Raw genomic sequence first — 27798 nt, forward strand, 5'->3', positions numbered from 1 at the left:
GCCCTGCCAAGGCATTAGGGGTGAGTTATTTAAGTGTTTGACCAAATATAGCAGGCTAATTTTTAAGTTGATAATTTTGTATGGCCTGCAAATGATGTTATAAATATCCAAATGGTCCTTGGCAGAAAAAAATTCCCCACCTAAATGGTCTAAATGAACAACTACCTATCCAGAGACAGTAAGGCTGAAAGATTCTTAGCAACAGGGATTATACCACCATTTTCCTATATATAGATTCTCAAAGGGACAGAATGCGCAAGGAATCAGAAGTAAAACTTCTTTGAGTTTCATCACTTGAAAGGGAGGTCTAAAAAATAATAGGTAGTAAATAGTGATTTTGAATGTTTCTATTTTAGATGGCAAATGACTGCTTCTGAAAAGTTTTAGTGTGTTTAACCTAAATATTTCATCTTAAGTATTTTGTTTATTGTTTAATGTATAAACCTCAAAATACTTTATCTTAAGCATTTAAAATATTAAAATGAGTGAAAGTATTTTTTGCACTTTTATGAGGAGCAGTTTTCCCCAACTTTGTGATACTAAAGATTAGCATCTGCTTTACAATGTTCAAATCTAGTTGTCCAGTGAAATTTCCCCAGGCCTCAGCTATAGCTGGTACTGAGGGAACACATGAGCCACCTGCTTCAAGGGATAATTAGGCAGCCGATCACCTGGGGACGGAAATGGATATCAACCCTCCATGTCTCCTGGTACCCCTCACTAATGAAGCTGTTCATGTCATCAGTGCATCATGTTGGACGATCACACTAACGAAGCCAAGGGCAGAAAGACTCCTCCAGGTCCAGGACTCAATAAAACCTGTTAGTTACACTTGATTTTTAGGGAATAATCTCTTCTTTATTTTGAAGTTTGACAGGAAAGTTTATTTTGTTTCCAAAGCATTATAAAAATCCTTGAAAATCGACTAAGTGTAATTTGAATTCTAGGAATACGCTTTCAGATTTTTTTTAGGTATGATGTACTTATAGAAAATATTGGACATTCAAAGCTTTCTGTTATTAAAGAACCATTTAGTTTGCATTTTTGAAGCCTGTTGTCATCTTCCTTTCCCAGTTTGGGAGAAAGAGGGTAGTGTAACGGGTTATTTTGGAATATGCGAGACATATGCTGATGAGCTATAATTACATAGTGATATCTTGGGAACTGCTCTTTGGATGCTGTTTCCAGCTAATTTATTATTCTTTAAAGATGTTACATTTATCTTGGTTTTCACCCCCCTCCCCATTTCTTTATAACTGGTTACACTGCTATTGGTTTAAATATTTCAAAGATTTTTCTCTACAACTTGCAGCCAAGCTGAATTAAACGTTGTTAAACCAGCCAAGGAGCTAAGGGTAAACCTCCTTAAATATTTCTCAAAATCTTCTAATTGCTTCATGCAGGACTTTTGCTTCGTTTTTGTTGCTTACTTGTGTCCTGTTGTACTGGTAAGACTGTCCCAATGGGTGGTCCCTTTGTCCTTTTCCTGAGGGATTGATGCTATTTCCCTCAGATACTGATCTAAAATAAAATTACATGAATTTTATTTGTAAAAACAGTCTAAATTGTCCTTTTTTTTCAGATATTTTTGAGTTTCTCTGATGAACACAGTCTTGGCCTCTGAGTATCTGACAATGTATTGGGAGGGAGAACTGAAAAACAGGGAATTACTGTAGCGGGTGCTATGGGAGCACCCAGGAGGGGCCTCTCGCTTCTTTTGAGGAATTAGGAAAGGCTTCCTGGGGAAGTAACTGCTCTGCAGAGACATGGAATAAAGTAAGTGTCATTCAGAGATGGGGCAAGAGACAAGGAAAAACGTTGTAAGCAGAGGGATCAGCACATCTAAACATAAGACAGTGAGAAAGGACAGGATGCACTGGGGATACTGCAGGCTGCTGGGTACGAGCCAGGCTATTTACAGAATGTCTTCAAATATGGCCATTTTACCTCTCAATTCCGGTGTTCATTCTACTTCTTGGCATCTGTCAGTGCCATGAGCATTAGTCACTGTGAAAGAGGGGAAACAACATTTTTATTTTTACTTGCCCTAGTATGCTGCAGTGAATTGGAGAAGAGAAACAACTGAAAGTTTGCAGTGGGAATGAAAACATACAGTATTGGTGATGCTCCCTTTGGGAATATCATTAAAGCTCAGCACAAAGTAGCTCAAGACAGGCCAGCAAACTGGCATTGGGCCATCATAGTGCCTATTAGGATATCACTTTGCCCTACACTTAAGTATCTTCATTTGATACTCAAACTTTCTGTTTTCCAGAATGTGTGGTTGGGTTACCATAACCAATGGTGACCCAATTTATTTTGTACTTAAGATTTAGGTTTTACTTGAGATATAAATAACTGAGGATTTGATTGTCAATTACCCATACCAAAGGTAATTAGGCTTCAACTGGTGCCTTAAAAATAATTTGCCTTAAATTATTCTCTCTTCTGCTTTCCTCTCCTCGCCTGGCTCTTCCCTTTCTTCTTTCTTCCTTTAATTTCCTCCTCCTCTCCCTGCCCTTTCTTCTTCCCCTCCTTCTCTACTCTCCTCCCCTCTTCTTCTTCTCCTTCCACCTCCTCCCCCTTCTCTTTTGTCTTTCTTCTCCCTCCTTCTTTTTCTCCTCCTCCTCCTCCTCCTCCTCCTCCTCCTCCTCCTCCTCTTCCTCCACCTCCACCCCCAGTGAAGGAAGATCTAGGGCTCTCTAGTGATGAACTCACACTTAACCAACTTGTAAATTACAGAGCCCCCAGAAAAGGAAGGGCAGAGTAATCCTTGTAGAGAAGGTGAGAAATAGCTCCCTCTTCCTGGTGAAGTCTGAGGAAGCAGCCACTACACTAAATTTATGTTTTTAAAAGATGCAGAAAAAAATGCTCCTGATTTTTTTTTTTTCAGAGCAAAGACATGCAGTGGGCACAATAGAAACATCATTGTATAAGATGTTCAGTGCTTTATCTTTTATCTTCTGTAATTCAAATTTCATTCATTCATTTATTCACTCATATAGTAAACATTTATGGAGAACCTAGAATGTCTGGGAGCTGTGTTAGGTCTGGGGGTTGTGAATACAGAAAAGTTCTACCTTCAAATAGCTGGGTTGGGGGATAGGGCTTCCACAGGAACAATACATCCAGGGACAAGCAAATAAGCAAATAGACATTAATAGTGGGATGGAATATGTGCTGTGAGAGAGGTATACACAGGTTGCTACAAAAGCAAGAAAAGAGTGTATCTAGTAGAGACTGGAACATTGAGGCCATAGGGAATTTTTTACAGATGAAGTTGTGCGAGATGAGCCTACAACAATGCGATTTGTTAAAGTTATCTGGGTGGAAGTGGGGAAATTGTGCACACAAAGGGAAGTATGGTGCCCTCAGGAACTGAGTATTCAGTCTGTGGGAAACAGTATGCATGTTGATGAGTGGTGGTATCAACCTGGAGGTGGGCTAAGGCCAGATCCTAGGCAGGCAAAAGTATGTCATGCTTTGAATTTTATCTGGAGAGTGTTAGGGAGCTACTGAAATCTTTCCAATAGTGGGGTGAGATAATTATATTTGCATTTCATGACAATTACTTTGTGCCTTGGAGGCAACATTTATTAAATGAGCAGATGAATGAGGAAAATGGTTTCTAATTTTCAGATCATGTTCTGTTTTGAGAATATTAAAATTAACTCCAGAAAAACAAATTTCCAGGTAAAACTATACCAATATGGTTGTAGGAGGTACAACCTACACCCATGGATTACAGGTGGTTAAACTCTTAGCATTATCATTTTATGTTTAGTTTTATTACTTTTACTTCAATAGGATTTTCCCCAAAGCTGCTTAATCATTAAATTTTTACATTAGCGTTCACATCCTCCATCCAGTTAATGAAACCAAGAGCACATCCCTCACAAGTTCATGTGCAGTTTCTTGGACACTGTCCACAGCATACAATGGGTGGAATAAATAATTTACTGAGACAGCTGTCACTTTGGGGGCACAGGCTTGGGGGATGCTGGAGTCATCCATTTGCTGCCATATTCTTCCCATACACTCCCAGTCCTCTGATGGAAATACAAGGGTCAAGAGATGGCTACTTCAATAGAGGTTTGACAAGCAATAGGCAAGCTGTTAGAGTCGTAGGCTAGCAGGCCAATGTTTAGGGAAAGGGCACAGCCCTAAAAGGGAGCTAAGACAATACTGAGATGAGAGTGGCACCAGGAAGAAGCAGTCAACAGGAGGGGTGAGAGGCCAGCGGGATCCATGGCTGCCCTGCTTCCTGCCCCCACCTCTGGGGCAGGTACAAGAAATATGTGTTACCTCCTTGCTGTACCATCAGTGGGCTGAAATTGCACTGTGCTCCTAGCTATAGGCATAACCGGCCGGGGAACTGGAGCAGGGAGGGACACTGGTGAACCCAACTTAAAGAGCTGGGAGGAAAAAAAAAAAAGAGAAAACTAAAAGTGATCCCTCCAGAAACTCTGCAGACTAGTATCTTCATCAAAAATTTTTATTTCTTGCATGAAGCTCTACCTTTCCTTGTGGCCTAGGGGAACCAATTATGAAAAAAATGCAAGTATAGATGGAAAAAATACACATTTTCACAAGATAGGTAGTTGGAGACTCTATTGATTAGATAGGCACATGAACATGAAAAGGAAAAAAGAAGATGGCATTAAAACCACCAGTAAACTATTGAAATAGTCTATGTTCAGTAACTATCAAAATAATCTACTTATAGAAAAATGTTATTCTCGCCCTAACCAGTTTGGCTCAGTGGATAGAGCATGAGCCTGCGGACTGAAGGGTCTCATGTTCGGTTCCGGTCAAGGGCATGTACCTTGGTTGCGGGCACATCCCCAGTGGTGGTCGTGCAGGAGACAGCTGATCGATGTTTCTCTCTCATCGATGTTTCTAACTCTCTATCCCTCTCCCTTCTTCTCTGTAAAAAAATCAATAAAATACACTAAATAAAAAATAAAAATAAAAATGTTATTCTGAAGACTTACTCTTAGGTATAATAAATTTCTATCTGGTGGTGAGTATTTTTTTTCCCTAATGGTAAATTGTAAATATCCACCATCATGTACTCTGATACTATTGTCATGAAAAATATACCAATTTTAAGCCAGCCAATACTTAATTTTGCAATAACCTTACTGCATTTATTATTATGCCAATTACTATATAAGCCAATCCTACCCTTTTCTTATATACCAGAAAACAAGTTCAAAACAAACCACTAAATTCAGATAGAGACATGTTAATCCCGTTTTTTAAAAGTTAAGGCAAATAAATGTTATTTCACTGGGAAAAAATAACATTTATCTTTTCAACAAATTTTAAGTTTAAGCAACCTAAATTTAATTTATAAACCTGGTATTGTGTAACACACAAATTACAATTAAATTATGTTCTATGTAGACTAATTTTATTGTATTACCAGCATTAACTCTTAATTTTATTTTATTTTTTATTAATCTTCAGCTTAGGATATTTTTTCCATTGATTTTTAGAAAGAGTAGAGGTGGGGGGAGAGAGAGAGAAACATCAATATGAGAGAGACCCATCGATTGGTTGCCTCCCAAACATGCCCATCGTTGGGGCGGGGATCAAACTTCTTGCGTTCCAGCATGAGCAATTCCTAGTAAGATATATAATAATTTAGACCATATCTTGTGGATGAAATAAGTTTTCCTTAAGACGTGAGAAGTTTCAGGAGATGTGTTAACTCTTTGGAGCATCTAATACAGTAGTTCTCAAGTTAAGTTTGGAAAGCCAAAAGCAAAATTTGATGGATTGATGGCACTTCTATTTGGCCTTTTCTTTTACCTATTCTTAAAAGACCTTTTGGGATATGTGTGATCTGGGTTTTTGATATTTTTTTCATTTTTTCCTGTGTTTTAGCAACTCATACAATTTCTTCATGCTCTCAAATCAAAATACCACTCAGTAATAATTTGGAATTTGGGTGAGTGCCTTGCCCAAATCGAGTCCCAGTTGGTAACCAAATGGTCTTGGATACTTTTCTCATCAATGAGTATATTTTCTCATCATTGTCAAATTCCAGTTTTATCTTCTAAAACCTACTTTCTCTATCAGAATCTGTCCCATATCAGGTATGTCGTATAAGGGTGGCAAAGGTTAGAGGACGCATGCATTGACATACCAAGAGTTACAGTTGTAGATGAGGGTACTCAGTCACAAGATTAGCCCTTTAGAAATTTGGTGATGGTGGGTAGTGTTTTCCTTTCTGCAGATGTAAGGTTGAAATCCAAGTAGACATATACTAAGTCACTTGGTAGTGGTCTTGGGTCTCCCAGCAGAAGTTTCTGAGACTCATGAAAGGCTGTGTTTCTTTATCTGATTATCCTCCAGAAGCTGAATTTCTTTTTTAAAGGGACATTTATTCCTTTTCCAAATGTTACAGTAAAACCAGGTGGAGGAGAATGGCTTTAAAAGCTAGACAAAAAATAAAAAAGTACAAATCTGGGATTTGGCAATTAAGTTATTTACAACAATGGGAGGGGGAAAAGAAAACAAGTTGTTTCACATTTCAGACCTCCCCCCACCCCAAAGTCTAATACTTGCTTACCAAAGTCAAAAAAGAGACACAGTTGATTCACAAGCTGGAGATCTGAACTTGAGTAAGACATTTATAAAAACCTAGACAGGGCAGTGTCCTCCCCTAGCCCAGTTGCCACTAGACACAGTACGAGACTAAAAACAGGGAAGGCTGGACACTCAGGGTTTAGGAGTGTAGGCACCTCACATCTGGCTCAGGGATTTGGGGAGTAAACAAAACCAACTTGGAAAAGAATTAGGGAGGGAACTAGCAATTGCCTCATGTAGGGGTGGGGACAGGGAAAGAGGTAGGGACAGGGGCAGGAGCATTTCACATCACTAACCTAACTTGGGAAACTGCAAGGGACCATCTTCAGCTGGCCTTAAGAGGAAGACCAGGTGGATGACGGAAGAACCCACAGGAGGGAAAAGAGGAAAGGGAACGTGGCTGGGAGGGGGCAGCAGCCCCTTCCTTTCTGGGCACAGGAAGGCAGCCAGGGCACCAGGTCCAGGCAGTGACCTCACAGGGACAGCACAGTTTTTGCAGCTTAGAGATCACCCACCTGTCCCAACCCAGCTACTCATTCTGCTCTCTGCCAGGTGTAGGGCCACTCTCTGACCCGGAGGGAGTGGACAGCTCTGCAGCCTGGGGCCCTGCCTCTTCTGTGTCTCCTCCCTTGGAGGCAGCGCTAGCCTCTGCCCCTTGGCTTGGGGCTGCTGGCTCTCCTGGGTGGCGACAGCCTTCCCTTCCTGGGCAGTGCCTTCCTCACTGCAGGCACCCATCTCACCCTCTGTGGGTGAAGAGGCAGACGATTAACCCTGCCCTTCCTCTGTGGGCGAGGAGGCAGGCGATTCACCCCCACCCTCCTTTCGAGTTCTCTTGAAGGAGAGGCTACTCAATTTGAAAGGCTTCTTGAAAGAGACTTTCTTCTTCTTCTTGGGGGTCTCCTTGGGGGGTGGGTACATCCCCCTTGGCCTCAGGTCCCTGGCTAGGGGGTGCTGGTTCAATGGCATCACCAGTGGCCCCGGCTGCCTCCTCTGTTCCTTCACCCTTGGGGGATAAGTCTCCATTGCTTTTCACATGGCCATTCTCTTGTCCGTTGGCCTTAGCGGGGGAACGCTTGCTGCCTCCTCGGCGGTCACGTCGCCCCCGGGAGCCTTGGAGCTCTGGCTGCCCGTGATGCGAGAGGTGGGGGGAGGAAGGGAGGGAGGAGGGTCTGCTGGGGGAGGGGGGCGCCCGGAGCCGCCCAGAGCTCACGCCGCAGGGGATAACTCGGTGGGGTCGGCCTGGCCGGCGAAGGGGTGGGGCTCGTGCCTGAGGGGGAGAGGTATGGGGGAAACGGTGCTGCACCCCCACTCCGCCGCCCAGCTCCGCGCCAGAATGCCCCAGAAGCCGAATTTCTTGATGAGATAATTATTTAAAACGTATCCAGGAAATTGCATTACTTTGGAATCTTGCCTCATTTACTAGCAAGGGTAAATCTTCTTCCATCACAGACCTTATTGATGATATTTCTGTCTATGAGTAGTGAGACAATTGTACATGATAGTCTGTTTTCTTTCCTGTTTTGTAATTCTAATTTACTTCCTTACATGGATTGGTTCCCTTCTAACCCTGCTTTATTTCATTTCTCTTTGTTATGTGTTTGCTTAATTGAGTGTAGCTCATCCCATCACTTTAGGTTCCAAAATGACTCTTGCTGTGAAACAAGAGTTCACATTCTATCCCTTTGTATCTTGGTCATTGTTCTCACTGCTCTGTTTCCATCACTTAAAAGGGAATCATTCTGTCCTTTTCAATCAGAAATACAGTGAAGGCCACCTCTGAATTTCCCTCTTTCATCGCTGCCTTCCTGAGATAGCAAATGATTCTCTTATGATTTGTAAGTCCCCTGGCCATTTCTTCTCATAAAATTTGAGCTTGAAAGGCGAGGAATGGAAGACCAGGATCAAGAGCAAATACACATATCCTCCCTTTGGCATCTGCCACTTAACTCCTTGAAATGGTGGGGAGTAGGTAAGAGGGTGGGTGAGACAGGTGTGGCCTAGTTCTGTTGCTTTTCTCTCTTCTTGGCACATGTTAAATCTCATCCTTTTCTCCTGATGGTGCTTTTGTAGGCTTCCTCTTCCACAATTTCATTGACATGGAACACATGCTTTTTTATAGCCAGAGGTGGTCTCTTCCCAAACGCTAGACCACAGTACCTCCTGCTTCATTTTGCTGAGGTCTCCTCTTGCTCCAGGAGACTTACATGGATGGGACAAATGCCTGCTTGCTCTCCTTTCTGATTCAGATCTGGTCTTAGAGAAGCACTTGTGCATCCCTGGCCTGATGCGTTTGGGAGCTCCAGTTACTCTGGGTCTGTCTTTAAAAAGGATGGTTGACCCTTCTCCCAGGCCATAGTAATTGATTCTAGAATCCACTTAAGGTTTCTCATGAGGTGGAAGAAGGAAATGCTACTGTATTCTAACTCTGAAGAAATCCTTTATGTATCTTTAGTCTCACCAGGGAGTTGAAGAGGTATGGAAAAGATTCCTAGAGTCATTCTCTTCCTAAATACGGCTTAGGAATTGAGGGACAGGGAGGGTGTCCTCTATCCTTCTTGCTCATGTGGTTATCAGAGCAATACCAGGTTAGTGACTTGGTTGAAACAGAGTCAGGTAAAAATGACTCCAACACGAGGGGTCATTTATTCCACCACAGAATATACCTCCCCTCCCCTCACTGTTCTCATACCATACTTTAATTTTCTTAATAGTTGGTGATTTTCATGCTCAACTTTCATTCCTGTCTATTCTGTTCTTGAGCTTCAGCTACTGCTACCATCATTCTGCAAAACTGCTCCCTGTAAGAGCATCAGTTTTCCCCGATTCATTTATCTTTCAGTACTCATGCTCTTTTGATTGTAACACCAGTATGCTCTCATGGTTCTCTCTATTTTTCTAACTAGTTCTGTTGTAGTGTAACCCCCATGTTACAAAGGACGCCTCAAAAAGTCGAATTATGGAGTTATTTATTAAAAGCCGGCTGCATACGAGGGAGCAAAAGCACTCCAGACCTTGCAGCCCCGAAAAGCTCGCCACATCTGGCTTATATGCAGAATATCACAAAAGTATCGATTACATCTTTGGGTCCGGAATGAGGAACCTGTTTCGTGAAAAGCATTCTTTACAGAAGCAAAAATTGAGCAAGTTAGTTATCTAAAGTATTTACGAATCACTGAATCAACAGAAACACATTATCTGGGACCACCTGGACAATTTAGAATAATTGTGCTGTCCAGATTCTGGGACCACTGAGTCAACCGAAACTCAGTTATCTGTAGCTACTGAGACAATTTAGGATAATTGTGCTGTTCTGATTCCCAGAAGAATGTACTTCAGTAACCAGTGAGATCACAATCAATGGGATATTCAAACCATCATCAATGGAGTATTGGGATAGCATACGTAAGTTCAGAAAATCAAAATAACTTTTAAATGAGTACAGAACCCAAAACAGCAAGGTTAAAATATTAAACAGCAATTTTTACCCAAGTATGGTTGCTACCATACTTCAGTTCTCTAGAGTATCTCTTCTTTTCCTTGCTCCCACCTAAAGGAATAGCACAAGGACAAACTCTCAGCCCTTTGTGAGTCTTCCTACCATTCTTGGGAATTTCCTCCATTGCAATAGATAATAAATCTTCCTCTTGGGCCTTGTGCTCCTAGCTTTCATTTACAGGCACCATTTACATGGACAGTACCTATTTCTACATAGATGGCCTGCTATTCCTAGAACTCCATATGTTCCCAAACTAAATTAATTGTTTCTTTCCCAGGACATTTCTTCTCGAGCTTCCTTAATTTTTAATTAGCACTGTTTTTTGTTTTTTTTCCTGATCATTTAGATTTTACATTTTGGTGTTTGATTTCTTTTCCTTTGCTTTATATGTGACCAGTTATCAAGTCTCAACAGTTCTTTCCTTTCAGTGCTTTTCTCCCTTTCTTTCACCACCTTATTTTATACCAGGGGCCTTGAAAGCACGAATTTGTGCACCTTGAAAGCAACTGTGGGCTCGAGGCTGCGGTGGGCACAGGGGTGGGTCTTGGCCCATCATCTGTGCCCCCACCCGGCCCTTCCCACCGCGGCCCCTGGTCCCCTCTCTGCGAGCAGCCCTGCTCCTGCTGCCGCAGCTCCCATGCGCTGACTGCGCTGGCCCCACGCGCACCTGTTGATGGCCCAGAGTGATTGGGGCTGGCACCAGCAGTCGGTGCAAGTGGGGCTGTTGTCAGCAGCGGGTGTGAGAGGCGGCTGCTGGCCCTGATCGCCCCTCAGGAGTAGGGGGAGGTGGAGAAGCCCTGAGGGGCGATCGGGGCTGGCAGCCCCTGCTTGCACCTGCTGATGGCGCTGAGTGATCGGGGCCAGTGCCAGGCACCAGCAGCGGGTGCGAGTGGCAGCTCTGGCACTGGCAGCTGGTGTGAGTGCCTGGTAGGACTGCGGTGTGCGGGAGCAAAGAATGTTCAGTAACCACCAGAGGCTCGCCCCGATGACAGTGACTGGCACCCCGCCTTGGTCTGGTGCCCCCACTCACCTGCTCCACCACCGCAGTGGCCGACACCTGCCATGTTCCACGTGTTCCCCCTGGTGGTCAGCGTGCATCATAGCAACCAGTTGTTAGGTTGTTCTGCTATTTGGTCTATTTGCATATTAGGGTTTTATGTATATAGATCATGACTGACTGGCCTGTACAGTTTTCTTTGCTGTCAGGTTTCTTTCTGCACGTCATGTATTTTGTATGTTTCACCTGAAGCCATCCTAAAACATAGCTTTGATTCTCTTAATTTCAGGTTCAAAACAGAAATCTAACTATTTTCTTGCAAATTCACTTTAATCCTAGCTTGGAATCTAAAGCTCTGCAATCTGGCCCCGACCTTCCTCTCCTCCTCTACACTCCACTTATTCCTTTATGTAGACACTATGCTTGAGTCAGACTGGCCTCCATGTTTTTATATTGAACACATTAAATCTACTTTCCACCCTTCTCCTCTTATTTGAGTCTTGAAAATCTTAAAGAAGACATATATACTCTAAACTTCTGTAATAATGTGTGTCTGCAGCATTTCCTCGTTTATCTGTTTCCTCATTTTATTTTAGTAGGTAAAGAATTACACGTTAATATTTTCTAAGAGTCTAAAAAACAGGCATAGTATTTTCTACTTCTTTATATATCCCATGATATATCCTATAAATGAAGTATATACTAGTTTAATATTAATCGATTGAAACATAATAGAGCCAGTCATAAATTGTCTAACAAGCCTGAATATGAAGTTTTCCCCCAGGATAACTGGGACTTGTGTTTTTCTGTATCCAAATTTGCTTTGCCTTCTCTTCCAATACCAACTCTTCCTCTTTCAACTGCTTCTGACATAGGTGGATTAAAGTGTTTGCCAACTCATCTTGATTTTAAAAAGTTGACCAGATACTTTTTTGTAGCATTGCTTTCTTTTGCTAGTTCAACATTTGAAGACTAATTGATATTTGAAAATCTTAATATTATCATAACTGCAAAGTAGTGTAACAACTTAATGTAGATGATCATTTACTTTTTGAACTTTTATATTTAGTATGATCATTATTAACTTTTTTGAGAGGGCATGTAACAAAAGTAGTAGTTTAGAAATTAAGGAGGGATGAATTCTGGTAATTAATCTTCCTTTAGCCTGCTAGATATTGTTGCCAACTTACTTGACCTTTCTGTGCTTCCTTCTTTCCTAAGACAAAGGAAAATGATAGTTCACTTATTACATATTCTGTTTTAAAAAGAAAGGATGACAAAATATTTGTAGTGTTTGTTGTTATTGTTTTCAATTGCAGGTAAAAATTTTCAAGTAGTTAAGAAGAAAAAATGATGGCATATAGCACTTTGGTTTGTCCTTGAATATTAAACAAAAACCAAATTTTAGGCATTAAATAACACTTTAAATCCATATCTCAATTCCCATATTTGTTTCTTGAAAATATAAGAAGCCTCTAAAAATGCAGCTGTGTTTTTTAAATGCGATAATGCTATCAGGTGTTTTTTTTAGTATAATGGGTAATGTGTTCAATAAATAATAAATGTTAGCTATTATTACCATGTTACAAAAATTAGTTTTCATGAGGGCACTATAAAAGCCAGAAGAAATTATATAAAATATAATTTTTATATTTTTTAGAGATTATGGGTAGTACTTTTCTAATTCCAAGATATTATTACTTATTTAATTAATTTATTCCTTCATTTAACAACATTCTATTGAATGCCTATTATATGGCAGGACTTTGCTAAGCTACACTAGTCTAAATGTGGACAAGACCAACATGCTTCCTTCCCTAGTGTAAACACTCATTAGAAAAACTTTAAAGAAAGTTTTAATTATTGTTCTCTATGTTTTCTAACAGATTCTTCTAAATTTTATTTGTTGTGGTAAGAATATTAACATGAGATCTCTCTTAACAGATCTTTTAAGTATACAATACATTATTGTTGACTATAGGTATGTTGTCCATTGATTTTTTGCTAATCAATGGACATAAAATTTCAGTTAAGCAAGATGAGTAAGTCCTACCTAACAGAGTCTAATAGAAGTGCTTATATTTACACATCACTGTAAACTTGGCAAGACATACCTACATTACTCTTCTGGAGTAATTATTACAGTAACCTTTAAGAGAGGTGGTTCAAATAGTATCATGTCTGTTTTATAGACATGATTATAACTCACCCACATTCAGGCAGGCAGTAGAAGGCATATAGGATCAGTTAAAGAAAGGACACATGACCAAGGCTGATTTGCCTACTGGTTGATATTTCTGAAGAGAAGATGAAATAAATATATCTGGTGCCATTCCCTAAATGGTGAGCAACAGCTTTTCTTTCCTTTTGATATTGATAAGAGACAGTTGATAGTTTCTACATTTTGTGCAGTGAGAACAAATTGGTTTTCTAGGACTATCATTGTGAAGTTTTTTCATTTTTTTGGCTCAGACACATTAAATATTTTTTTCTTGTGCACTTATATGTGTTCACAGAAGCATGTATATTCTTAGAAAGGGAATCTAGGATATTTATAACAATGGTCCACTCTACCCAGCTTCTGTTGGGATTGAGGCAGTCGTCTTCACTGCAACAGATCAAATACATTTCACTGTTATTTTCAGTATTCTTTATTTGAGAAGATATATTTGCTTTACAAAACCAGCTGGGATCAAATAATGAATGAGTGATCAAATGACACCTTCATTTGCACATGATTGAAACATACACCATAGCATGAAAAGTCTAAAGGTCTCAAAACAATTTGTGTAGATTCACCTGATATTTTTACACATAGCTCTGTCATCTGTTGTTCCACAAAAGGCTTCAAAACTTTTTAGTTTGCCTGACCAGAATGGCTCAGTGGTTGAGCGCCAACCTATGAACCAGGAGGTCGTGGTCAGGGCACATGCCTGGGTTGCAGGCTGATAGTGTGCCGGAGACAGCTGATCAATGATTCTCTCTCATCATTGATGTTTCTATCTCTTTCTCCTGCCTTCCTCTCTAAAATAAATAAAAATCTATTTAAAAAACAACAACACAAAAAACTTTTTAGTTTGATAATATAATTTGAGGGATTTTTTTTTTCATTTAAAATTCTGTTTTTTTTATTTAGCTTACACAATTGTGAGTGTGAATTGGCAAAGAATAGAATTCTGAAAAACCAGAGAGGATGTGGGATCTGCATAGGAAGAGCTATTGCCTACTGATTTCTAAGCACTGGGGATGAGGTTTTCATTTTCACCTCACACCCAACTTGTACGTTACATTTTTTCAATAAAAGAACTCAGGACCAAATACAGAACCCAATATGCAGAAGGATTTGGAACCAGTGCAGATCTACAGCGCTCCACAAACCCCAAGAAAATTCAGTCTCAGAGTAATAAGTGCCAGTTTAAATTTTATAGGACGCACAAAGGAAACAAACTTCCTTAGCAGTACTCTGGTTAAACAATTAGAATTTAGGGGAAACTCTGAAGCAATTGCAAATAAAGAATTAGCATTTTCTAAATATAATGTTGAGGGTCTTCTTCAGGGAAGAAAACATCAGAGGTACTCAAGAGGATCAGTTGAATACAGACAATCCAAGAAGCAGCAACAGAATGGGACTTGAAATGAAAGAGTTCTCATTAACATAGTTGCCAAAGGAGTTTTACTTGTGTTTTAGTGAGAGGGGCTGTTCTTTATAGCTATGGTATATAAATATGTTCATTAAATAATTACTGCTAACAGTCTTGCTGACTGCCTACTATTTGTCATTCCAAGGGTAAAGATTTATTATAATCTCATATGCTGGATTGTTTTAGCCTCCTATAACATGCATTACATTACATTACATTAGGGCTCAGAAAAATTAAGTAACATCAAAAGTTCCACTGCTAATGTTTGTGAGATTTTGAATTTAATCCATGGCCTGCCTGGCACCCTTCCATTTTGTTATACTTTTTCCACACTGATACCCCAACTTATTTTATAGCATTAATTGGAAATTGGTCCTTTTTCTCCCTTAATTAGTTTTAGTTAAAAAATTTAATCAGGTATTGTTATAAATACATGTCAGGCCTAGACATATGACTTGGTTTTATAAAAATTAATCTATTTTGGACTTAAAATTTTTTAATTGCCAGAAGTTCATATTCATATGCAGTTACTGTTGGAAAATGAAGCATTTCTAAAGAATAGACTATGATTGCACAAACTGATTTCTTCTCTACCTGTTAGGGTAAGGCTAAGCTCCTATGACAAAGAGACCACAGATGACAGTCACAGATGGAAAATTATTTTTCTATTATGTAGCAGTTTAACCAATTTAGTATGACTGGTTAGCTCTGTTTTGGGAGGTCATTCAGAGACCCAGGTTCTTTCCATGTTTTTGCTCTGTCTCCTTTGGGCCTTGTCCTCATCTTCATGGTTTCAACTGGTCACTGTTGGAGCTTGTGGGAAATGAGAGGAAGAATGGTGGAGTGCATACCCTGGGTTTTATGGTCAATATTTGGAAGTGGCATATATTTTTACTCACTTCCACTGACAAGAACTTAAGTCACAGCAAAGAAGGCTGGACATAGAGTCTCTAGATGTGCAGCCAGGTGCCTAGGGCAATAGTAGAGAAAAAAATGGAGGGAAAGCTAGCAGTACTATTCCACACATTGGAAGGAATAGTACTAAAAAAAGATAAGAGTGTTTGAACAAATAGATTTCCAAATAAAATACTTGGGAAAAGACAAAGGCTAAATATGTCAAGTGGATATGCCCAGAAGAGACGCAACCATGTCACTTCATGGTATGGCTAGAGCTTGGCTCTTCCTGTGTGTCAGATTATTTCTGTCCAAATTACAAATTTAAGTGCATTTTAGTATTAAATATGTTGAACAAATAAATAAAAATGTAAATATTACATTTAAATGTAATATTTTCCTATTGCCTGAGGAATACTAGAGAAAAAGGAAGTGAGAGTAGGATTGACCAGAAACTCTGTGAGTTCAAAACTTATGTATGTAGTTTATATAACTTTCATAGGTATATTATTTTATTTTACCCTCCCAAACTAGGTTATTCTGATAATGCTCATTATATAATTGCTTTATACTTGAAATTCAGGCCAATGAGAGGAAGGAGCAAGGGTTTAGTTTCTCATAATAAAAAAACCACCATGCCTTGTATTACCTCAGTTGGGGGTCTTACAGCCTAAAGAAAGCATCTAGCTTACTTTTTATTTGTAGGTTACAGAAACCAAGATTCTTTAAATCTTAAATACAATCAAGCAAAACTTGCATAGCTTGTAGAAAATTATTTCTTAACTAAAAATAAGACTTCCTGGCAGGAGCTATTTGCTGGATCAGAGCTTTAGTGCTTCTCATTGGCAAAAGTTTGTCTCCAGTGGTTTGTTTTATCCTCACTGTACTCTAAACAAAATACTTTCCTTCTTCATTAAGTGGATTGTTCTGTAGGTAATGGGAGGACAGGTTGGCTGCTACTCATGGAAAAAAATTTAATAATGGGGAAAATAGACTATATGTTTGAAATTCTTGAGCTCAAATTAGCAAAGCAGGTGGACAGGTCATATTTTCTCTAATAGCATAACTCCAGGGGGATTCTCAGCTGTGTTTGTTAGTTATCCCACTTCCTTTTGACTGATACTTAACAAAGAAATACACATCTTTTAAGTTGATTGTTGCTTCTTCTAAGCATCTTTTCATAGTGGGGAAAGAAACAAACAGGGCTGTCATGTTTGGCCACGTGGATTGTATGGGTACAATCTCTGTGTAGGACAGCGCTGGGAAAGTGAATGTATAATTTTGTGTTTACTAGGGTAAATGTATATGGAATTTAGAATTATGCTTTCTTTTTTGTGGAGTGGTTCACACATGTATGTAATCTGTCCCTTTTATGCACAGCTGAAAAACAGGCATTGGATTGCCTGGCAGATAGTATCATTTAGCCCAGTGTGCAAGAATATCTCTTACTCTATATCCAAGGATAGGTTATTATCAATCTGGTGGGAAATATAGGTTCAAATTTTTATATTTGTATTTTCCTGATTATGGTTAAGATAGAAAATCTTTACTCATGTTTGCTGGACCTTTGCATTTCTTTCTTTGTCCTGGGAATTATCTTTTCAGAACCCTTGTCCATTTTTTGTATTGGGTTATTAGTGATTTGTAGAAATGTTTTTTCCTGTTACAGACTCTAAACATTTCACTACTATATGTTTTATAATATTTCCTTCAATAAGAGGGTAAAATTATTGTCTTGTATTGTTTCTTCTGATTTTATATATTTTTTCCACTGATTTTTGAATCTCCAGTCCTTCTGTAATTCACAAGTATTATTCTGTGGTAAGAGTTTATGCTTCTTTCTCATCTGCCCCCAAAGCCCAGCAACACTTACTGAATGGTTTCTTATTGGGAAGAACTGGGGGTTACGGCTGCTAGATTTAAAAGCCATGTGTTTTCATGCTGCTACTCTGTGCATATAAAGGGAGTAAAGGAGCCAGATGTCATGGGAAACATAGAAAATAGGTCTATTATTTCTAAAAAATGCTAATATCCACTTTCAAACTTACTGACAAGATTTACTCTAGTTGGGCAATGTTGCAGGACAGGTAGGAAGGGAAAGTGTGTTTTTCAGAGTAAAGGCAAGCCCTTAGTATATGACGTGTGAGCCGGGAGAGCATGATTTAATGGAGCAGGGTAACAGAAGGATTGCATTTGGTTGGCCATATGCTTTCTATTTCGTCTTGAATTAAGATTGCTATACATAGAGATATTTTATCTCTGAGCCCGTGTTCATAATCTTGCTGAGAGTTATGTGTGTTATCTATAAGAAGTATTTTCTCCCTATGATGTTGTTAAAAAATAATAATGCAGGTGCAGAAGGACAGCCAGCATTTTAGTAATATCCTTGAGAGAAGCTGTGCTCAGAAGTGGTAAATTAATTGTGTTAAAATTTCCATTGCAAAATAGCATATTTTGGGAGTATTTATTTTAAAGAAATAGTCTTTTTCTAATCAGAATGAGATACTAATATATCCTTTGTGTTTTCCTTGTGAAATTAGATTCTAGACTTTTTGATCCTAATGACATGTGCTGTTGGGAGATTTTCTTGCTCCCATTGACATTTTTTTTTAAAGGTGCATTATCTCAAACATTGTGTTGGATGAGAACAGTTTCTTTTCCTGCTTTTGGAAGGTAGCTTATCCTGAGTAGGTAAAGAATGAAAATAATTAACATGTTAGAGGGATTGCAGCAAGAAAAGGAAGTACTAAGTTTTAGAACCTAGTAAAACTGCTCAGAGGTTCTTAGTCATTTAGTGGCTCCATTTATTTGTTGTGCTTCCAGAAGCTAAAGGAATCCCTTTTGGATAAGGACCTTATTTCATATCTTCATCTGTTTTTCAAGCTTGCAGGTGATTGCTGTGTTAGACAAATGTGTAGCTAATGCTATAAACGCCTACACCCAATTTCAAAGTTTAGTCAACCCCATTCAGATCCCAAAGCAGAAATTGCTTGTCGTCTTCCTTAGCCTTGCTGCTCTGTGTGGTCCCTGGACCAGCAGCATCAGCATCATCTGGGAGCTTGCTAGCAGTGCCCACCCCCAGACCTAGGGAATAAAAATCTTCATTCTTTTACAAGATTGTTTGAAAAGCACTATTCTGCAACATTAACTGAGCACACATAGCTTGTATCTAAATTTCTATTATCTTTAGCTCACCTGATAAATACTACATCAGATATTTCTTTGAATAGGGGTAAAGAAGGCCAACTTGGCTAATGAAAGTTAAATGTCTACAGTAACCAGATAACGGAAGTTTACTCAGTATAAGAACTGGCTCAGGGCTTTGTAGTCTGGTAGACCTGAGCTGGAATCCTGATTTTGTGATTTACCAGTTTTGTTACAAGTAAAATTATTTAACTTTTCCTCCATCTCAGCTGAAATGAAATGTTCTGACTCTCAATTCCATTGTCTTTTGACTCCACTCTGTTTCCCACTACAAGCTGATAAAATAGTTCACAGGTCTGTTCTTTACAATGAGTTACCTTTTATTCTCTATGTACTGCTTTTCTAAGGGCAGAAACATAAACCAGACACACATGTATAAGTGAACTAGGGGTAGAGGAAATCTGTGTAAAAGCACTATTAGGTTATTTTAATAGTTTAAATCACATTAATAAATTTCCAACTAAACACTCTGCTAATTTGGTCTAAAAACGAATCAGTGACCCTGGCTGTCTGCTGTATTGCTCGTTTCTATTCTAACCTGGCTTTCTGGCTATAATATTATGGGGAAACTTCTGGTGCAGATATGATGCTCTGTTTCACTGATAAATTTTAAATATTTACAGGGTTATGAACTATGTCCATAAATACATCATAAGGAAAGGGAAAGGGAGTTTTAGCTTCTCTCTGAAATAGCATCTGATTTAGATATGAGATATGTAAATTATTTTTCATTGAAAAAGATAGAGTGCCAGGCATGCTGATGAAATGTATATATCTTGTAATTTAGAATCACATCTCAGAATCAAAATATGTCTGTGACTTATGTGGAGGTAGAAAGACAAGATATACATGATAATACAGAAGATGGAAACCTTTATATTCTGTACATTTTTAATTGTCTCTCAAAGAGTGCCTGCATCCTGCTTTATTTTGACTTGTTCTTGGCATTTGTTAATCTTTGGATTAACCTTTATCTCATCTCTTAAAGCTCTTCAATATATTGCAGAATATTTTGACTTGGTTCAGCTTTCACAATATGAATTTTCTATGTCCTAATCATTTCATTTAGTAAGCATGTCAATTTAGTCAAGAGAAAAATTTAATGATGATAAATAAAATGTTGCCTATTATGTGCAAGCTGGACATATGAATGATAATTAGTTAGATTTTGAAGGAGTATAAATAGCTGCATAATTAAAATATGAGTAGATCTTAAAAACACAATTATTTAGGTGATCTGTGTTCCTAATACTAGTTTAGAGTGGATGCCAAAACACTGATTTTTCAATAAAAGTGGTCCAAAAATCTGCATATGAATCTATAATTATAAATCAAACTATTTTGTTATTTAATTCAACACTTTAATTTTAAGATAGCTTTTAGATTTGTTATTTTAGATTTGAATTTTTTTGTTAATTTGCAGAGTAGGGTTTTCAGGTGTTCTATACTGTCAAATATTTACCTTGAAAACCTTAAGATAATTCAAAAAAATATATAGTTTAGGCTTTGCTGACTTAAACATTGTCAGTAATATTAAAACTGTGTTTTTGCTTGATTTGAGCCAGGCTACAACCCTTCTTTCTACGAGGGGAAACGTGCCAGATGGGTTACAAACTAAGTGCAAATACTGGTCCTGCTGAATAGAGTTTGCAGTGGCTGATTGTCACTCCCTAACATGTCACACTGTGACACTCTACTTCTCAAGGGGATGGCTGTGCCCTGCCCATGTCCAGCTCGAATAGGCCATTATACCCTTGACTGATTTTGTGGCAGAGTCTCTCTGGGGCTTTTCCTGGTGCTTGAGAAAGGCATGCTAGGTCCAGTTCCCACTTCTCCACAAGGAATGCATGCCTGTCCATGTTATACTGCTGTGGATGGAGGGGCCCACCCCATTTTTTTTTTTTTATGTGCTCAGAGGAAGCACACCATGAGTCTCCAGGTGTCTTAACTATAGGTAAATGTGTGCAGGAAGGTCTCAGGTGAGCAACTGAGAATGAGACACAGCTTGACCAGAAAAATGTTCCTCACAGTGGTCTGGGCAAACAACGAGACATTAACCACAGGGCATCCCAGCAGCATCCTTTCCTTTAGTCCTTGTTTGGGAAGAGGACTTGTGAGGTGAGGTCAGACAGGAGAATCACAATTATGGGAGCAAACGCAGGAGGTGGAACATAGGCCACCAGCCCTGGCCGTCTGTGCTCCTTACCCTGCCTTGCGTCCCTCCAGAAGGAAGGCCCAGTTAGTGCGGGGTGGCGGGGGGTGGAGGGGGTTGGGTGCTCAGTGCCTACCAGACCAGGCTCTTCTAATTTCTCTGATAGACTCAGTTCAGCATGAGTGAAGGAAATGTCCCAGGGCCTGCTCCAAACTGGTGGTTCAAACACAGGTTCCAGATCCCATCTCCACGTTGACTTACTGCACACCCAATGACACCCAACTGAAAGAACATGTTCATGCTCTTCTCCTTGTGGACATTTTGCTCAGTTATGTCCTTTGAACACAGGCACACTTCTAACTCTTAGTCATAGAGTTTCTTACTCGGAAGGCGAATAGCTCTAGGGTACACACATTACACGATTGCCGTGGACTCCATGGGTGAATGTTGGGGAGCCCAGGCAGTATCCAGAAATGGAGCCTTCTTTTCACACCCCCTCCCAATATAGCTATACTTAATTTAAAGTTTTCTGGGTTATCTTTGGTTTCCTGAGGCCATGCATGTTGTAGTATTCTTGCTACAAATGGTTACTCTTCTATTTTTCATTTTTATTTTTTGGTATACTTACCATGAGGATGGGAAAAGAAATTATTTACTGGGTGAGTTGTCAGTGTAACTGGTCAACTGGTCAGCGAGCATTGATGGGTTATTTACTGTATGTTTTACTAGATAAGAAATAAAGGTTTACATTATCAGAAAAATAACAAATGCTTCTTTGATTTGGTTTACCTGTGACCATAAATTTGGAAAAGAGACCGATTTAAAAATCAGATTTTATTGTATATCTTTATATATCTCTAGGGGAGTCTTTCTTAAGCTTTAAAGTATACACAAATCTTATGGGATTATACACAAAAGGTCTGGGGGAAGCCTGAGATTCTGCACATGGAATTTCCAGGTCTGGGTGCTACTGGCCTGCAGACCAAACTTTGAGTAACAAAGACTTAGAGAATTTTCAGTGGATAATTATGTTTGATTGTATTGCTAGTTGAGTGGTGATTAGATTTCTGAATTATTTATGACTTTTAATTTATTCATTTATAAAACTTGAATGACATTGCTGGAATTCTAATATTATCATACATGATTAACTAATCTTATTGTTTAGTATTATTAAACATTACAGAGAAATATAAATAAATCTCAAAATATAATTTGCAAAGGAATAAGTACTGCAAAGTGATTTTGTGATTTCTGTTTCAGAAATTCACTGGGCATATATGCAATAGTATTTGCCCCCAAATTTTTTTATGAACCAGATAACTATCAAAAGAGATCTCACTCTTTGGGGCTCTTTCAGTATGAATGTGGACAGTATTTTCTATTTGTAAATCTTTGCTATAGGTACACATGAAATAGAATTTATGCTTCTCTGAGAATCAAAAGATTTTACTTCTCCCACTCAGTTTTTTAAAGTGTCATCTAACTCTTAAAATTGTTTCTACATACTGTTTGACTATCTATATAAAGTAAGTGGGGTTCCAAATTCCTATGCATTGTAACTAATGTACACCACTGGGGAGAGAGCAAAGCTTTAAGTTTTATAAGCTCAGATATAATTTATAAATTGTATGCATTCATATATATCTATACATATCAAAAATATGTATAGAACTTGAGACAATAATTCTGAACTCTTTGAAGATAGTGATATAATATCTAGGCATTACAGAAAAATATGTTGAAAACTGCCTACTAATTTTTAAATTTTTATTTTATTTTTAATTGTGTTAAAATTCACCTACCATAAAATTTACCACCTTAAGCATTTTTAAACGTACAGTTCCATAGTATTAACTGTAGTCACATTGTTTTGCAGTATTCACCACCATCCATTTCCAGAACTTTTTCATCTTGCAAAACTGAAACACTGTATTTATTCAATAATAACTCTCCATTCATCCTCTTCCCCACCCCTGGCCACCACCATTCTACTTTCTTTCTTTGAATTTGACTACTCTAGGTACTTCATATAAGGGGAAAATTGTGTAGTTTTGCAGTCAAATATGGAAAAGCATAGTTTATTTAATAGTTGAAGATAGATGCTTACAACTTGATAGGAAATCAAGTAGAGACACATTAAAAGTCAGCATACTGCAAATTCAAGAATGCAAGAGCCCAATTTATCCTGGACTTCATTCTTTTGTATATCAACAACATTAAGCGTGGCATTGAAGTTGCTAGATTTTCTACGAAAGCATGGAAGCAGCATGCCGTCATAGCAGACTCACACATCTGGCTCTGCCTCAGCCATGGGGAACTCGGATATTTCATCTACAAAATTAAGGGTTTGAATCAGAGATGATCCTCCAAGTTCACTCTTTTGTTCAGCAATTTAATTTGAGTTTTTTCTTTTGCCAGCCTGCGTTATCGATGCGGGTATTATAGCTGTAAAAAGAACAGATTCAAAATGCCTACCCTCATGGAACTTTCATTCTAGTGGGGGATGCTAGTCAAAAAGCAAGCTAAATGAAAAAAAATTATATCATATGTTAAGTGATGAGGAATGTTTTAGCAAAAAATGAAGCAGGAAAGAGGGAGTGGAATGCTGTGAGGTAGGACTAGGGAAGGTGAGAAGGGTACACCTTAGGGAGAGGAAGGTGGGGACTGTGTGGTGTCTCCTGCAGAGAGAACAGCAGGTGGTAAAACTTTGAGGTCTGGTACCCTGGTCCACTCCAGGGACAGCAAGGACAACACTGTGGTCAAAGTTGAGAGAGAGGGGGAAAGTGGGAGGTAATGAGGTTGGAGAGATGCCAGACAGCCAGAGCAGGTAGGCCTCTTAGTCAAGTATTACAGACTTTGGCTGTTTGACATGCGATGGAAGCTTCTGAAGGACTTTTAGCAGAGTAATGACTTTATCTGATTTGTTTTAGAGGAGTCACCTCACTGATGAAGGGAGCAAGAGCAGAAGTAGAAGTGATGGTCAGGAGACTGCTGCAGAAATTCAGTTGATCTGTATTCAGTGGCTTAGACCAGAGTGGTAGCAAGAGAAGTGGTAAACCATGGTTGGAAGGTAGAGACAACAGGTTTTGCCTAAAGATTAGAAAGGCTAAGTCTGCAGGTCTTGGCCTGAACAACTGGAAGGATAGACCTGTCATAAAAATGGGGCAGGCTGCAGAAGAGCAGGTATGAGAGGGAAGATCCAGAGTTTTGTTAAACTTGATAAATCTGTTGGCTATCCAGGTAGAGATGAGGGTGAGGCAATTGGTACTGAGAATGGGTCTGGTGTTTTCAGGAGACGGCGAGGCTGGCATCAAGTCTGAAGAGTATTTCAGTATTCCACCACTGGAAACTATCACTAAGAAGGGAGTAATTGTCAGTAGAAAGAGAAGTGGTCAAGGACTGAGCTATAGGACACTGGGACTTAATGAGGTGCAGGGAGTATGTGTTGATGAAGAGGAATCAGCAGAGGATGAGAGGAAAGTGAGGAAGGAGACTAGGGGCACATAGTACCCTAGAAGCCAGTCGAAGTGTGTTTTGACTTCATTCCTGATATAATCATAGCTTAGTTCCACATGCTACCTTCAGAAAGTGGGTTTTAAGTCCCGGGCATGGCATCCCTTACTCGCAGAGGCAGACACACAAGTCTGTCTCTCCAATCTGGTGTGTCTCTGGAAGAACCATAATGGAGTCCCTCAAGTTTTTGTGAGCCAGTGACCCCTCAACTCTAATATATAATTGGATTAAAGCGTCATTCATTGCACTTAACATATGATACACACATTTTTAAATAAAACAACTGTTTTTATTACTATCCTATATAATAAAAGCCTAATATGCTAAGTGTCTGGTTGTCTGGTCGTTCATTCAACCAATCAAAGCGTAATATGCTAATAATATGCTAAAGCCACTCAACCGCTTGCTATGATGTGCACTGACCACCAGGGGGTGGATGCTCCTACCAGTAGGTTAGCTTGCTGCTGGGGTCCGGGCGATCGGGACTGAGTGAGATGGACTGGACACGCCCTGGAGCTCTCCCATAGTCCCTCCCCGGCTGGCCAACCTCCCGTGTCCCTCCCTGGCCCTGATTGAGTACCGGAGGGGTCTCTCAGCCTGGCCTGCACCCTCTTGCAATCCAGGCTGAGGGAACCCCCCCCCACCTGAGTGCACAAATTTTGTGCCCCGGGCCTCTAGTCAAATATAAAAGTAGATTTTTTATTCAGTGATTCCTAATATTTATTTATGAGTGCAATTTTTTAAATAAACTTCTGTTGTTGATAGTATTACAGATATCTCGCCTTTCCACCCCTCCATCCTTCCAGCTACCCCCCATGTCTTCACCATCCTATTGCCTATAAGTATATAAGTTCTGTGGTTAATCTCTTCTCGCCCCTTCCAACTCCAGATCGAGTTATGTCAGTCTGTTCCATGCCTCCATGCTTCAGGTCTTATTTTGTTGGCCAATTCATTTTGCTCATTAGATGACACAAATAAGTGAGATCATGTTATATTTGTCTTTCTGTGAGGGCAATTTTTGACTTTTTTCCAACTAACATGTGTTGCATATTGCTTAACTTTGAAGTGATTGTAAAAGAGAAGTATGTTTAAAAATTTTAAAAGGTCATGGCATTATGTTCATTTTTGTGACTCAATAATGTTAAAATATATATTGAATGTGTTAGGGAATCAAAAGTAGCTCAAAATTGCTCTCATGATTTGGAATTTAAAATTCTTATATAAAATCAATTTGTTCATAATTCATAATTTTATGCTGTATTTCTATATGTCAAAATAAAAATTTAGATTGATATTTGCAAGCACTTTTCTGAAAATAACACATTGTAGATGTGGTAGTTTTTATCCTTAAAGAAAGCTTAATTGGCTATAATTCCCACTAAGTCTCCATCCAGTGTTATTAACTTTTATAATTCCTATTATATTTTGATAGGGTATGTAAAATTGCAACTTACTTTTCAGGTAAAGTTGATACTGATGTGAATATGCAGATATTATTTTTATTTTTATGCTCCTAGTCAACTTGTGGCTCAACATCATTGTAATAATTTCTTTCTGTTTTAAATCATGTAGTGGTTAAAATGAATACATTTTAACTGAGAAGTACAGATTGGTAGTTACAAAATAGTCATGGGGATGTGAAGTACAGCATGGGAAATATAGTTAATATATATATATAAAAGCCCAGCAACTGTTACAGCAGAACTAGAATGACCAGAATGACCGGTTGCTATGATGCGCACTGACCACCAGGGGGCAGACGCTCAATGGGCTCATGGCTGGTGAGTGCAGTGGTGGTGGCGGGAGCCTCTCCCGCCTCCGCAGCAGCGCTAAGGAGCGGTGAGCCAAGTGGTAAGGAGTGAGCAGGCAGGTAAGGAGCAAGCAGGTGGGCAGTTAGGAGCGAGGGGTCCCAGAATGTGAGTGGGATCCCTGAGGGGTCCCAGATTGTGAGAGAGTGCAAACCCCCCCCACCCCCTGTTTACGAATTTCATGCATTGGGCCTCTAGTAATAGTATAATAACTATGTATGGTGTCAGGTGGATACTGGATTTATCAGTGGTAACACTTTGTAAAGTATATGATAGACTAACCATTGTGAAGCACACCTGAAACTAATAAAAAATAATATTGCATATAAACTGTAATTGAAAAAGTAAATAGTGTTAACTGTAGGTAGCTTTATTTTATTTAGTTGTAATACATGACTTCTCGATACTTAGATGTAAAATTATGGGCTTCATTTATTCAATCTCATATTGAAAGTAGTCTGCCTCTCTCGATTGATTACCAAGGAGAGTGGGTAAAAGGATTAGGAAAACAATAAATGTAATCCTTATGTAAACCAGAGCATACTTCAGTTAGATATAGTTTGCACGTTAGTTTCAAGGCATGATTTTTTCTATCACAATTTGTAACAACTAATCATAATAATAATGTTTATTGAGTATGTGCCAGTACTTTTGCTTGCATTCTTTTATTTAATTCTTGCAATTATTTACTCTTTGAGTTAAAAATTACTGTCATACTTACTTCCTTGCAGATGGAGAAATAGAGTAGGTAGAGGTTAGGTAGTTTGCCCAGTGTCTTACAGCCAGAAAGAGGTGGAGTCGGTAACTGAACTTAAGAGTCTGTCTTATTAACCTCAGTGGATTGATGAGCTCTTACTCCACATTCTTTCTCTGGAAGGTTCTCATGAGTTATGAAATAGCTCTTGGACTGAGCATAGCAGGGAGAAGGACATAATAATGCTATCTTTGGCTGGCTTGTTAATGAATTTTTAAGAAACAGTATAATTGCAAAGCATCCTAATTAGGATATCTGTGTTATAAATGTCAAGCATCATTCCTTACAGTTCTTTACTTCTGTCTATGGAGATATCAACCCCTCCCTCCAACTCCAACTCTGCCTTCTGCTCTGGCTTGAAATTCTTACATTCTACAATATATTAAACCTGTATCTGAGAGAGGGAGAAAGAGACAAACATGTTTAGTGGCAACTTGGTTCAATGGATTGGCAGAAATCAAAATATGACATTGCAGAAGAAAAGAATAGTGGAAAGAGTATATTTTGAACCAAGATGCCCAAGGTCAGATTCAGCCTCATCACTTAAGACCTCTGAGATCTTGAGGAAGTCACTTTAACTTTTTAAGTATGTTTCTTCACTGGGTGATTAAGAATTAACACCCCCCCACTTGGTTTGAATATTAGTAAGATGTTTATAAAATCTGGCTTCAGTTATCTCTAACTATACATTTATTTAATAAGCTTCAGCTTATATTATTGCATTTTTCAGTGCTCTCTA

General features: G+C 39.0%; 1 protein-coding gene and 1 pseudogene across 3 annotated transcripts in view; one reads left to right on the top strand and one right to left on the bottom strand.

Annotated features, from left to right (window-relative positions):
- FGF14 (fibroblast growth factor 14) overlaps positions 1–27798 on the top strand; it is a 599695-nt gene that overhangs the window by 145211 nt on the left and 426686 nt on the right. The gene's annotated exons all lie outside the window — the stretch shown is intronic.
- The window catches only part of LOC308243263 (MARCKS-related protein-like), a 64156-nt pseudogene continuing 43484 nt past the window's right edge, over positions 7127–27798 (bottom strand). Inside the window, exon 2 of the transcript in view lies at positions 7127–7720. The product of the transcript in view is annotated as an MARCKS-related protein-like (transcript). The remainder of the gene's footprint in view (positions 7721–27798) is intronic.

Source organism: Plecotus auritus (genome assembly GCF_963455305.1).
Source record: "Plecotus auritus genome assembly, chromosome: 3".
Taxonomy (NCBI): domain Eukaryota; kingdom Metazoa; phylum Chordata; class Mammalia; order Chiroptera; family Vespertilionidae; genus Plecotus; species Plecotus auritus.